The 14,203-nt window shown below is 43.2% G+C and overlaps 2 long non-coding RNA genes across 3 annotated transcripts; both read left to right on the top strand.

The window, feature by feature from the left end:
• Positions 1-6,941: 6,941 nt before the first annotated feature.
• Positions 6,942-8,421, top strand: LOC124708654. The gene is made up of 3 exons (XR_007005253.1): positions 6,942-7,155; positions 7,622-7,831; positions 8,257-8,421. It is a non-coding gene; the product is annotated as an uncharacterized LOC124708654 (long non-coding RNA).
• Positions 8,422-9,130: 709 nt separating this feature from the next.
• On the top strand, positions 9,131-10,754 carry LOC124708653. Of its 2 annotated transcripts, none has more exons than XR_007005251.1 (3): positions 9,131-9,281; positions 9,396-9,506; positions 9,610-10,754. It is a non-coding gene; the product is annotated as an uncharacterized LOC124708653 (long non-coding RNA). The 2 variants fall into 2 exon arrangements; XR_007005252.1 differs by having other exon boundaries at positions 9,396-9,890; positions 10,222-10,754.
• The last annotated feature ends 3,449 nt before the right edge of the window (positions 10,755-14,203 follow it).

Raw genomic sequence — 14,203 nt, 5'->3', positions numbered from 1 at the left:
AAAGCGCGAAAATTCCCTGGATTTTCTATGCATGAATGCAATGCACACATCTGTTTCCTCTCTTTTTGTAACCCCAATACCTGGGATATTACACCCACCTTGGGTAGGACTCCCTCCTTGAGTAGGTTTCCCACATATGGGAGGTTTTAGTGTTGGGGTCTTATTCGAAGACTTGGACTAGAACTCTTGGTGCTTCCACCTATATAATGAGGGGCATAGGAGAGGGGGCTGACGACTTCAAACCTCAGCCTTGGCCGCACCCCTTAGGGGGCCGGCGCCCAACCCCCCTCTCTCCCCAAACCCTAGCGGTCTCTCTCCTCCACCACATCCCGCACGCTTAAGCGAAGCTCCGCCGGATTTCTCCACCACCACCGACACCACGCCGTCGTGCTGTCGGATTCAAGAGGAGCTACTACTTCCGCTGCCCGCTGGAACAGGGAGGTGGACTTCGTCTTCATCAACAACCGAACGTGTGACCGAGTACGGAGGTGCTGCCCGTTCTTGGCGCCGGAAGCGATCGTGATCAAGATCTTCTACGCGCTTTTGCAAGCGGCAAGTGAACGTCTACCGTAGCAACAAGAGCCTCATCTTGTAGGCTTTGGAATCTCTTCAAGGGTGAGACTCGATATCCCCTCGTTGCTACCGTCTTCTAGATTGCATCTTGGCTTGGATTGCGTGTTCGCGGTAGGAAAATTTTTGTTTTCTATGCAACGTTATCCTACAGTGTCTGCTTCCCAGCTCGTGACCTCACCAGACATCAGAGAATGCACCTTGGTGCTTCTCGGGATTGGTGACAAGGGCTTGAAGGAGCCAACTGGGTAGCCCGGACTCCAAGGATCCTTCATGATACTAATGACATCCCCATTGTTGACGCCCACCTGATTCCTCTTAACAACATATATATCACGGCCGAATAGGCTGGATCACCATGTGAACGAAGTCGATCAGGGTTTAGCCACATATAGGAACTCCACATCAGGATAATAGTGACCCTAGAGAACCCTTGCGCAAAGAGATGAAGGCTCAGTAATGAGCCTCCAACATTGCTTGGTTAAAGAACCAAAGTTTCTAAACCCCAAACCGTCAATAGATTTCGGTGAAGACAACCACACCCAGGATTTAAAATGCATTTTCTTACTCCCATCATCAAACCCTCGCCAATGATCTGCAAAGTTGGGCTGCATCGTATCACAAGTTGAGATCGGGACACAGAAGCAGGTCATTACATGGTTCGGAATTGCTTGAGCCACTACTTTCAGCCACACCTCCTTGCCAACTCGAGACAAGGACGACTAGAAATACTAGTGACAGACCTCCACACTCTTTCAACAAGAAACTTAAAAGAAGTTGTGGGTGCCCTAGCAATGTTTGTTAGCATGCCTAGTCACGAAGCACCTCGTTGGAGACTTTCAACTTATCCTTCACCAATTGCTTGAAACTATCCTTTAATCTTTAACGAAAGAAAACCAAGGGTTTTTTAGATTAACTTTCTGACGAAAAGCCCCACAATAAGTGTCAAAACCCCTTTCCGTGTTTCAACGATATGACTATCACTTCATGCAAAGAAGATATCATATGCGAAGAGTAAGTGTGATATAGAAGGACCTTTCCGTCCATTGCGTAAACCTTGTAGCTCACTAAGACCCTCCTTCTGCAGTAAACAAGATAAACCTTATGTGCACATCAGAAACAAAATACATGTTGATAGGATCTCCTTGCCAAATACCCCTCGAAGGTACCACTGGGGATGTGAGATCACCAATCACCTTACCTAGCTAAAGTGACAGACCTCATCACCGAGGCCACCTAGCTAGCATCAAAGCACATCCCACTCAATACGGTCATGCGCCTTCATCATATCCACTCTGAGGGAAAACGAAGGATTATTGCTCCTAATTGTATGCAAACACTCATAAGCAACAAGAGCAATATCAGTAATAAGTTGCCCAGGAACAAAGGCACTCTAGTTTTATGACACAATATTCGGTAGCAAGACTTTTAACCTGTTTGCAACAACCTTAGAAGAAATCTTGTACAATACTGTACATAGACTTATTGGTCGAAACTTAGACAAGTGTTTTGCATTAGTTACTATTCGAATAAGCACGATTACCGAGTAACAAAAACCTACCGGTATATCATCCCCTCCCAAGAAACCCCGAACAACATCACACACATTATTCGGGATGAGATCCCAATGCAAATGATAGAACATAGTTGGTAAGCCGTCAGGGGCAGGGGCGTTAGTGGCCCCACCTAGAAGAGAATTGCTTTGATTTCCTAATTAGAATAAGGCTTGCACAAGTTGGCATTCATATGATCATCCACCTTGGTCGAAATCGCCTCAAGAACCGTGTCCATAGTCTCCACGGGTTCCGATCCAAAGAGATCCTCATAGAAGTGCTGAACCATCCCTTGATCCCGACCAGGTCAGAATAGACCGAGCCATCTTCCTTCACTAGCTTCCTGATACGATTTGTATGTCTCCGTGCAGTTTCTTTTGAATGGAAGAAAGCGGTATTTTCGATCACCCTCGTGGAGCCACTCCACATGAGATCGTTGACGCGCAATTATCTCCTCGCGCTTGAAAAGGTCGTAGAGCTGCCACTCCACAGATTTTTCCTCGGCAATCGCAACATCAGAAACTGTGCCATTCCGAAGTGTACGAAGAGCTCGCTCCAGGTCTCTAATCTCCCGCCGAAAAGAGGCAAATGACACTACTACAATCCTTGAGCGAGCCCGCCATCTAGTTGACGTTGGACCATGTAGCCTGCATAGCATTCGGCTTAGCCCTGTTCGTGACCCAGGCTGCTTCGACCACCCCAGCATAATCTTTGGCCCGATGCCACATAGTCTCGTACTTAAAACCTTGCAGCACTGGCAGTGAAGACACGTGAGGTGAGCAAGGCAGCAGAGATATTAGAGGATATCATAATGATATGAGGTTGTGGCGGATGATGTCTTCCACGTTGTGTCCCTCAAACAGGGAGGAGAATTCCTTGTACGCTCTTTGTGGACGTCTGCTCCGTTGCTCATTCCTTGGAAAAAATCTAGGCGCGTCAAATACAAGGACGGTGGAGTTCCTCCCATACGTCTTCATAAGCGGGGGCACGATTGTAATTTCAACAAATCTGATATATATGTGCAGGCCTGTACAGGCCCGTATAGCCAACGTTGTCTTGTACGAGCCAATTTTGTACGTATGGCGTACTCGGTACTCGTAATGTCATGTGCGTATGTGGCGCAATATGAACCGAAAAGGCACCACATATAAGAGTATCTATACATACAAGTATACATGGGCTTCATATGGGTTTTGGTGGATCCAACGTAAGAAAAAAAACCCGAATATAACCCCTCAATTTCAGTTAGGGGACACCAACGATGCACCACTCCTCCTCGGAGCGCGCGCATGCAGCAAAGCGGCTGTCGCTGGTCCGGTCCGCATCCGTTCCAGCGCAGAGCTCGGCTCCGGGGACAATGTCGGTGAAGCTGGAGCCAGTCAGCGTGTGCCTTGACTTGGAGGCGGGAGCGAGAGTGGCGACGGCGTCGAGGCCGAGCAGGGCGACAATCCTGATGAAGCTCTACATCGTCTTCGCGGTGCAGTTCAGCTTATCCTTCAGCGTTGCCGCCATCTGCTTGCGGACTCCGGGAGCACGTTTCTGGTTCCAGAGGAACACAGTGATGTCGTGGGCCGTCTTCATCGTCCTTCTTCTTGTTCCCGCATCAGGTAAAAACATCCTTCATCCTATCATCTTTCCACTGGCGGAGCTTAGTGCATGTGGGGGGGGCACGCCCCCCCCCCCATGATTTGCATATGAATTGAAGATTTTTTTTTGGGAGAGCCTAAATTATGGATTTCTGTATTTCATTTTGCCCAACTTTCACCAAGCTCCGCTACTGCATCTTTCATTAAACAAATCGGTCGCTTGCTAATCCTTACTGTACCGCACTATTATACCTCATGATGAAATACAGTAAGAATTACCCATGCAACCTTGTATTACTTCTGTGCTTCACAGTGTCTTTCAGCCTATGCATCTGTCTATGCTCCGATGTGAAAGGTAACTGCGCTGCGCTGCACAGCCTTTCTGAAACAAGACGCTGCCAAGATCTAATCCTCTGCTTAAACTTTCCATTCGCAGGAGCTACCTTGCTTCTTGTGCCAATGCTGACTAGTTGCGGATCGTTAAGCCTAGAGCTCTTCTGCTTTTTGGCACCATCGAAAGCTTCAACTCTGAGATTCTTCTTACCAGCAGCAGTCAGCGCAACCACTTCTCGGTTGATCTAGTGACGCAGGTACATGCGCCACAACTATGCTGCAACTCTGGTTGTCAGCAACGGTTCATTTTGTTTAATATATGCCATGAGTTCATTTTTCAGGTTCCTTACCCATTTGCTCCGAGGAGCGAAACAATATTTCCAGCCGTCGGAACGCTCCCCTTGTGCTGCTTACTTGTCAAGCACGTGAACAAGCTTGTTTCAGCGGACAGGGATGACCCGTTGGTTACAATGTCTATCAACCTGTACTTACAGATCATCAAGGCCATCAAAGCACATGCAGCAGTTGTTAACTTATAGCAACAATATCTTTTATCTGAATAGCTTCTAGGAGAAGTATCCGAATATTACTGGAGCATTTGGCTATCTACAAACGTGAAAGCTTTTGATGACATAGAAATGCACGTTGCAATGGTAGGTACACAGTGTATTCGAGGCGGTCAAACTTTGGCTATTCAGAGCTAAGAAATCATCACCAGTTCATTATTATCTGCAACAATGTTTTCGTTTTATTACATTGTTCTGCATATTTCTGATAACTGTCAAAGTTACTATATACTTGGTTTTGACTAAAGAGGATCTGATCACTGTCATCAGATCCAAAAGTTTCCCCTTAAGGGTCACAGGGTGGCTAGTTGAGCTGATGGCTTATGACTTCCTCGTGGTTTATTGTACAGATAGAGGATCAACACCTATAGCACCACGAAATTATATTAAAGGTTACATTAACTGGCTACCTTTTTTGATAGTAAAAATCTGCATATCGTAACTCAAAAGTGTGAATTGTGAGAACTTCCGCAATTGCAAACTGAATTCAGATCCAAGGCATGAAGCCGATCATCATGTAGCATTTTTCTGTCTCTTCACTGTCTGATTACATATTTAATAGTCACGAACATCCAGAACTCGATTTTTTGGCTCATGGGTGTTATGCACCCCATTTTTTTTAAATTCGTGGTAATTTCAAATATTGAAAAAATTCCAAATCCTCCTGGAAACAAAGGATGATCAAGTATTATACTTGTATAAAAATATTTGAGCTCGAAATAATTTTCATCATATCCTGGGCAGAAAAGACAAATTTACGATATAATTTGGGAGCCGGGTGCGAAAGGCAAAATAAGGCCACAAAACTGGAAAATGTTTTTCACATCCCTATGGTTTTGGCTGCGAAGGCTATGATCGATGTTTCTATATATCCATGAAATGTTGGTATCTTTCTATTAAATAAATATAAAATTTTGAGTACTACTCATAATATACTTGAACCAAGGTAGCTCGGAGATATTTCTCTCAACAAGATACAAGGCACATGATAAGTAGCTGATTAGCTATCTTCGTACCTCCCATTTACATTTCACTAGAAACTAAAAGTAAAACTACCCAAACACCACAAACATTATCATTTTAGTTACCTTACTGAAAAACAAGCAGTACTCGTCATATAGACGTACTAACCTGATTCTGTTTCTTGGCAAATCGGGAACAACGGCAGCGGTGCAAGTTTGGATGAAAGCGATGCACATGGGCCTTCGATGCAAGCAACAGTCAAGACACTGTCTCTATAAAACAAAATCAAGACAAATTCAGGGTTAGGGGAGGAAGGCGATCCGTCCACATTATTTAAATAGATTACGGCCGTTGCAAATAAGGAAAAAAATAGCGCGCTATAATAGCGTCGACCTAAAAATACCGTGCTATAGCGCGCTATAACGCTGTAATGATGTAGCGTGGGCTGTCTAGAAATGCTATAGCGTGCTATTAGCGCTAAAATAGAGCTCTATTTTTTTCCATGGTTGCAAACGCTGCATTTTCAGCGTTTTGCACCTCCGCGCATCTGCCTGTGGGCCTGCCTGCCTGGCCCGCGATTATGCTTTGGCCGGTGCTGCTAGCTCCATGCATGACGGGGCCTGCCTAGCTGGCCCATAATCCTTGCTTGGCCGGTGCTGTCCGCTCCACGCGTGCTGGCCAGATTTTCTGGGTTGCCTCCTGCCTGTGACTCCTCTTTGTGGGTCCCCTCTATGCTTGATGTTTCCTCGAGGGGTTTGACCGATTGCGGGTTTCTCTCCACAAAATCTCTGGAGGATCTTCATCCTCGGTGCCGGAGATTTTGGAGCCAGTTTGGAGGTGTTTCTTCTCTGGCTGCCGGCGGCTCTTCCATGCGCACCGTCACTTCTGGTCCCTGTTGTTGCACCTCCCGTCTGGACAGGGTGTCGTGTCTGGTCGTGCGGCTGCCTAGCCGGCTGGGCTCCTTTCCTGGTTTTTGTCCATCGCTTTTACATGAACCCTAGAATCTTCTCCTCCCCTCCTTGTGGCAGCGATGGAGCATTAGGGCATGTACAATGGTTATATCTTAGCACTGCCACCTAGAATAATTGATAATGTGGAGAAGAGAGAAATAGAAAAAAGAGGTTTGTCTTCTCTCACCATATATTTAGGGATATCTCATTGCCAAAGATAAGACTAAAAATACTCCATTGTACATCAAGTTTTATTGTTATATCTAGATTACGTGGCGGGATTAAGATAAGACAGTCTTATCAACCATTGTTCATGCGCTTAGTGGAGGCGCCATCGATGTGGTGAAGGGGAATGACGGGGGAAGGTCAGGGCGTCATCTCCTCTCTCCTCTGGTCACCCTTCTCTCTCCTCTGTCACCCTGCGCCCCGTCCCCTTTCTCTTTCAGTGACTATCGAGAAGGGTGAGAGATGGCAGCGCGGAAACAGCGAGCAGGCGGCGGTTGGGAATGGCGAGCGCAGCCGCCTCCGTTCCCCTCTCCCATATCTCTGCAATGAAGCCCTATCTCCGTGTTGTCTCGGCACTGTATCACCGAATCCGGTGAACAAGACGACGACTCAGAAAGGACTATAGCCTGTAAGCAACTATTCCCCCTCAATTGTTCTTTCATTTACCACTCCCTTTTCAGGTGATAGATTGGATGTAATTTGTTGCTACGGATCTGTATTAGGCTAAAATCATGTTGCCCTTGCTATTCTTTCATTGTTTAATCAATCCACGTGCTACAAAGTTACAGATTGTTTTGCCAGGTCGAATACATAAAATCACAAGTTATCCCCGTTTGATGTTTAGTACTTCTGCTTATGTGGGACAGTGAGATTTTTCTATCGAGGAATTCATATATGATTTAGCCTAGGAATCAGAGGTGTTAAAATTTAATTCGATAGGCATTCAATATTCCTAAATTAACTCTTCAACCTCTCCTAATTTAGTATGATGCCAAGTTATTTGTGCGTCTGATGATACTAGCTTGGATTTATTTTGACATTTCAGTCTGTTTCAGCTAATCACCATGAATTTCATGCTATCTACTTTCAAACAGGGGTATAGTTGACATAAAGAATCTTAGAAAGAAGGCATCGACACAGCATTGAGGAAATCAAACTTCTTAAGGAGCTGAGAGAGCGATCTGATGTGGTTTATACCATCTGATTATGCTATCTGTTCTTTATGTGCTTTCACGCTTGGGAAAGCAGGAGAGAGAGGTGGTGCTGCCTACAATGAGGCTTATAATGTTGTGGCAGCAGCCCTGGTAATTTTGGTCTCCTGTGACTGCATATACATATCTTCTTCGTGTTTTGCCTTATCATCCAGTCAATTGTTTGTGTTTTGTTTAGAGTTGAATGCACACATTTTTATCTTTAGCTTAAAAGCCTGCAAGTTGCAATCTAATGTATGCACGTGGTCACTATTTCTCGGTGCTTAAGTAACCGCTTAGGACCTAAGCGAAGCATTTTGCCATCGCTCAGCGCTTAAGCATACACTTAGTTACACGTTTTTGAACCATGATTATTGCATCGGTTACTAGAACCTATGTGCCACAGTCACTTCTTAATTTGATTTGCATTGGATATACATTAAACATCAAGTATAATTGCCGTTTATAATGTTTTTTCTGATCTAAACCACAGATGGGCTGCACAGCCATAAGCTAACGAGACGTTCTGTTCTTTTCAGCTTTTACGGTCTGAACAAAAGATCAAGATGCAACAGATGTGTGATATTTTATTGCGTATATGTCGCTTTTCAGGTAAAAAAAGATATATGCCATGATCACTATTATAGTTGGTTATTTTGAGCTATAGCATGAGCTTGATTACTCAAGGCCTAGAATTGTTATGTTTTGAGCTATAGAATGAGCTTGATTGTTGAAGCTCTAGAATTGTTATGTATGGCCAAAAATATGATATGCATTTATTTAATTTTGTATATGTGGGAAACACCGGTATTGGTTTGCATTTGTGATGGAGTTATCGGCTTAATTTTATATTGATGTTGTCACAGAAAAGCCCATTGTTTGCATGGAAGCCTTGGGTTGTCATTGGCACTTCCCGGTAGATATATTGCTCATGATATGCTTCATTTATTCTATTGCTATGGTAATGCAAGATCATATTTTATTATTCACCAATATCGCCTGCTATATTAGAAGATAAATTGCATGCATAATGCATTTAATTTTGTGAATGCGTGGAATTTAGAAAGGAAGAACACAAGAGACAGTTATTTATATATTTGCCATGCAAATTTCCAATTATGTTTGAATGTTGCAACGAAGTTCAGTATTATATGGGTTCCCAAGGTTTATTTAGCATGCAATTTTCCATCTTACTTACTTATTTGTTTAGTACAACAGAACTTCATGTTCGCATGACCGTTGATTTTTAAAAATGGACAACAATTACGTTGACCAATCCTCTGCCTGAGTTGGCCTTACTATGCTTTGCATGATTAGCTCACCCAAGTATGAAGTATCCTATCTGACGTTAGACTTACCTTCTAAGTAAATATAGAAAATTGACTGAAACTTTCACATTTGTTATTGCAGTGCTCGATGGTTGCTTTTATCTGAATGTCCACTCTTCCATTTCTAGGCACACACTATTGGTAATTGGTATATTGGCAGGTGTCTCGCCTGTTGCCACTAATTGATGTTTACTGTCGCCCAACGTTGAAGAGGATCTGCGAATGACCAATGCAAGGTTCAGATTGCTTTTCCTCTATGGGACCTTCAGATTTTGTGTTCAAAACATTGTTTTTTATCATGCTATGGCGTTCAATGTTATTTTAGCCTCCCTTTTGTGTCATCATGGTAGATAGCGATGGTATCTCTTTGAAGTGATAATGTTGATCGGCTAAAAGAAGTTAGTGCCAAAGGGTCCTGGTTGCTTTTGGTATAGGAATTCCCACGTACAGAAAACAAGATTGTGAGCTCTGGTTCCCTAAATGCTATTTTGTTCTGCCAGATTTCTTTCCCCTTTGTGTACTGCCCTGCATGTTAAATTTTTTCCTCTGATATCTTCATTATAGGTGGTTCTAAGCCTCTCAGGAAGCTAGCGGCCCCATGTCTGCACACATATATTTCGGAGATAACGTTGTGTGACTTGCAGGTAATCTATGGCTTGGTATGCCAACTGGGAAGCCATGTGTATGTGCTTTAGCTAATAATCTATAGCTATGATGTGGCGTATATGCTGCACTTATTGGTCCTGTTGATATTATTGGTGAGAAAAAGACTCTGATGTGAATCAGATGAAGCTGAGATGAACACTGTAGCTGAGTTGTCTGTTATGTATCTACACGTTGCCTTGGTGAGTAGTTTCTGTTTACCTGATGGTTACCAATAAATAGAAGTTTGCATTGTGTTTCACAGTGTAAATTGTTCAATTGCAAAATTAAGATCGGTAGCTTGCAGCTCAACTAGAACTGGTATATTTTTCATATAATGGATGTACCTGAAAGTCGGTTCGAGAAGGTGCTGTTTATAAGTATTCCAAGGAAGCATGTTCAAACAAAACCATGAAAAAAGTTCAGTATAACCTTCTCAAATTGAAATCTACCTGCTACCCTGTTACTATCAGTGTACTTCATAGGATTCTACAAAATAAATACCTAAGACATAAGACTTTATCTGATGTGCAGGCTAAGCCTACTGATTCTCCCTTTTGGAAAGGGTTGATGGAGGTTAAGGAGAATTTCTTTTCTAGGGTTTTTTTTAAAGTGGGTAATGGAATGAATACCAGCTTCTGAGAAGATATGTGGTTAGGAAAAACTCCTTTAGCACATCAGTATCCATCCCTATATAATAGTGTGCATCACAAGAATGTAACAGTAGCCCATGTATTAGCTCAAACCACACTCAATATTTCTTTTCGTAGAGTGTTGAGTGGTAATAAGTGGTCCTCATGGGTAAACTTATGTCGCAAATTGATGAGGGTAAACTTGAGTGAAGATAATGATCGGTTTGTTTGGGATTTGACATCCACAGGACTCTTTACGGTTAAGTCTATATATGAAGATCTTATGAATGATCATACTCCTTTTTTGCGAAAGTACTTCTGGAAGGTTAAGGTTCCTCTTAAGATAAAAAAAATTCATGTGGTTCTTGAGTAATAAGGTTTTATTAACTAAAGATAATTTAGCCAAACGACACTGGAATGGGTGTACGAAATGTGTTTTCTGATTATGATTCTGAAGGCCACAAGTGGATATGTTTTCACTCTTGGTGGTGGCGCTGTTTCCTGGAAGTCTTGCAAGCAGACCATCTTAACAAGGTCAACTATGGAAGCAGAACTCACAGCATTAGATACAGCTACTGTCGAAGCGGAATGGCTTCGTGAGCTCTTGATGGACTTGCCTATGGTTGAAAAACCAATACCGGTCATCCTCATGAACTGTGATAATCAAACTGTGATTATTAAAGTGAAAAGTTGTAAGGATAATATGAAAAGTTCCAAACATATCAAGAGGAGACTGAAGTCTATCAGAAAACTAAAGAACTCCGGAGTGATAGCATTGGATTATGTCCAACATCTTGTACTTGGGATGATGATCCCCCTAGCTTCCTGTTAGACAGGTTGTTAAACGATGTAACCAAAATGTAACCAGATGGCAACAAGTTTTTGACGCACTCTTTTCCTTACCAGGGTACCTAAGGGGACTGGAAGGTTTTTAATGAGGCGGCTTGCTTGCTTAATATATATATCGTTTACTTCAAAAAAAAAGCATTGGATTATGTCCAAAGTGCTAAAAATCTGGCAGATCCTTTCACAAAACGACTATCAAGAAATATGATAGACCTTGCATCAAGGGAGATGGGTTTGAGACCCACTTGAGTTGCCGAGGGGGTAACCCAACCTATGTGATCGGAAATTCCGTGAACTAGGACCTGGGAAAACAAACCGGAGCAACTGAGTTGAGAGAAAATTTAATACTCCCACTCCGCTGCAGATGCAATTCTCTCATAGCTACTGTAAGGTAGGTTGACAATGTCTTAATGTGTTCTGAACGGCTCTTGATGAGCGAAGACGCTGTCCTACAGGGTGATCTTTGAAGAACACACCTATACGAGTGACACTACTGGTCATAGTATGGGAGATTTGGGTGAATCTCTAGTAAGCTCATGAAGGGCCGAGGAGTATGACTTATAAGCTCCACCCGAGGGGAAGGCTATGGTAGCCTAGTACCATGCCGGCATTGAGCGAAACTTGCTGCACAAAGACTGACAATTCAAGGCATAGTCCATTGTTCAGTTGTAGTCAAGCGTAGCATCTTGCCTAGGTGGAAGTTCAACTTAACAGTCTCCACTGAAGTGCAGGTATATTAAACAGTGAATGGAACTAATGTGTCATCCGATGTGCATATGAGATCTGGTGGGGGATTGTTGAATGTAGATGGGCTGCAGCCCAGTAAGGCAGCCCATGTAGTCTACAATTCCTGAAATCTCAAGGCCCATCACGTTGGCAGCTTGGGACAGCCTTGGGGGACAAAGTTTAGTCCCACATTGCTAGTTGGGAGAGAGTTGGAGTGATATATAAGGGCTACTGTTCTACTCCTTCCAAGTGAGTGAGAATAGAAGGAGCCCTCGCGCACTACTCCTTCTCCGCTCGCCCCGCCTCGGCTCGGCACGGCACGTCACGACACATCACGCACGCACGTCGCGTTTCGTGACTCGAGTTCGAGTTCGAGACACACTCAAGGAAGCCTAAATTTTTGCTTGGTGCACCAACTGAGTTGGGTACGTGTCGACCTGCATGTGCATGATCGCCGCGTGTCCCTGGCTTCCTACGCGTGGCAACGCTGTCGGGTCGTCTCTCCTCCGAGGCTATACAAGGAGACAGATCAGGTCTAGAGTATACAGTTCTCAGAACTCTCTAGTCCGTCTCTCTCGCGAAGTTCCTTTTGCTGCGCTACTCTCTAGTCTTCTCCATCCCGGCGACTGCGTGCACGGCCGTCCGGGAGAGCAGGCCTCCGAAACTCCGTCCGTTGAGATCCTGCACCGGGAGACGGGCGATAAGGTTTTTGGGGAGCGTCTCGGCGCGACTGCTCGCTGCTGTTCGTCTTCTTCTTCGACGGTTTGGCTGCTTCATCGACAGATCCGACTACACCATGGGCGACATCAACAACTTCCATGGTGGTGGTGCTGCTACTGGTGCGACCTTCCCGGTCGCGATGTACGTGTTTTTCCTTTCCTACCTTGCACTGCTACTTGTTCCATGTTCAGATCTGATGCATGTGCTTAGTCTGATGTGTTTGGTTAAGTATGCTTGTGCATCTGTAATGTTGCTTTCGGTAATTAAACTCACACGGAAATTGCCTAATAATCCAACACAATGTTTGAGGTATTTGCAATTCTGAAACAGATTTTGTGCTGGTCACGAAAACAAATTCTTAAAAATCTCCAGAACGTTATTTTGATCTGCAAATTTTTGTGCTTATGCCCCAGTATGTTAGGTAACTTTCATTAGTTTAGCATTTTTCAATTTGAGCAACAGAACTATTTCTTTAATTTCGATCTCTGCCTGCTGGTCTGTTTTGACAGATTCTGCCATGTTTTGCATTTGCGTCTTATGCTTCATCTTTTTGAGTTCTTTTGTGAAAAAGAGATTTGGGAAGAAGTAGCTACAGTAGCATATGTTAAAATGAGTGTTTTATATGTGCCATTACTAAAGCCTTGCTGGTTTGATATATTTTTATTTGCACTAATGTTGCTAATCAATTGTGCTGAGTTTTGTGTGAAGGAAGTTTTCAAGTGTAGGGAGAGAAGAATGATGCAATAAGATGAAGCATGGACAAGAGGTCAAGCTTCGGGATTTCCCCTGGACCCCCCAAGAAATATCCAAGAATTACAAGCGTCAAAACTTGGGGATGCCCAAGGCATCCCCTTTTCATCAACAAAAAGCACCAGATCATTTTTAACACGCTATATTTTTATTCCTTCATGTGATATGAGTTATCCTTGGAGCGTCTTTACTTTTTGTTGTGTGTTTACTTTCAATAAAGTTGGATCCCATCATTCATGTTTACTTTGGAGTGAGACACGCTCCACCGATTTGCATATTTACTTTGGAGTGAGACACGCTCCACTGTTTTGCATGTTTATTTTGGAGTGAGACACGCTCCACTGTTATGCATTTTGCGTTGGAGAGAGACACACTCCACTTATACATTTATTTGAGTTTCAATAGCTCTCTGGACATTTACTTGTTTTTCATATATGAGAGTTGTTTGGTTTCATTTGGTTTGCGTTGGAAGCATGAAAAAAGTTTTATGTGTATGTGATGCAAATGGAAGCATTTTTAGACTGTGGCATAGATATTTTTGCATATCTTGCTAGATGTTATTCTCATGATGAGATTGTTAATTATGTTTTCATTATGATTAGTCTCAAATACTGAGAGTGTTTGGTGTGCCATTAAAGGTTTCATGCATTGTTTTTAGCATACAATAGAAAAGCATATTATTGTGGTATATATTCTCCTGCGAATGTTTTAATTTGGGTCAACTTGGCGCATGTTTTGCAACATGTTATGACTACATTCCAGTCAATTCTTGCCTCTATGATCATTTAGTTTACAACTTGTGTATCACTTAATGTTTTGATTAATATATTTTGTCGTTGTGC

This window comes from Lolium rigidum, chromosome 4 (genome assembly GCF_022539505.1).
Source record: "Lolium rigidum isolate FL_2022 chromosome 4, APGP_CSIRO_Lrig_0.1, whole genome shotgun sequence".
NCBI lineage: Eukaryota > Viridiplantae > Streptophyta > Magnoliopsida > Poales > Poaceae > Lolium > Lolium rigidum.
Note: the sequence above shows the minus strand (reverse complement) of the source record. Positions and strands in the feature narration are given on the sequence as shown.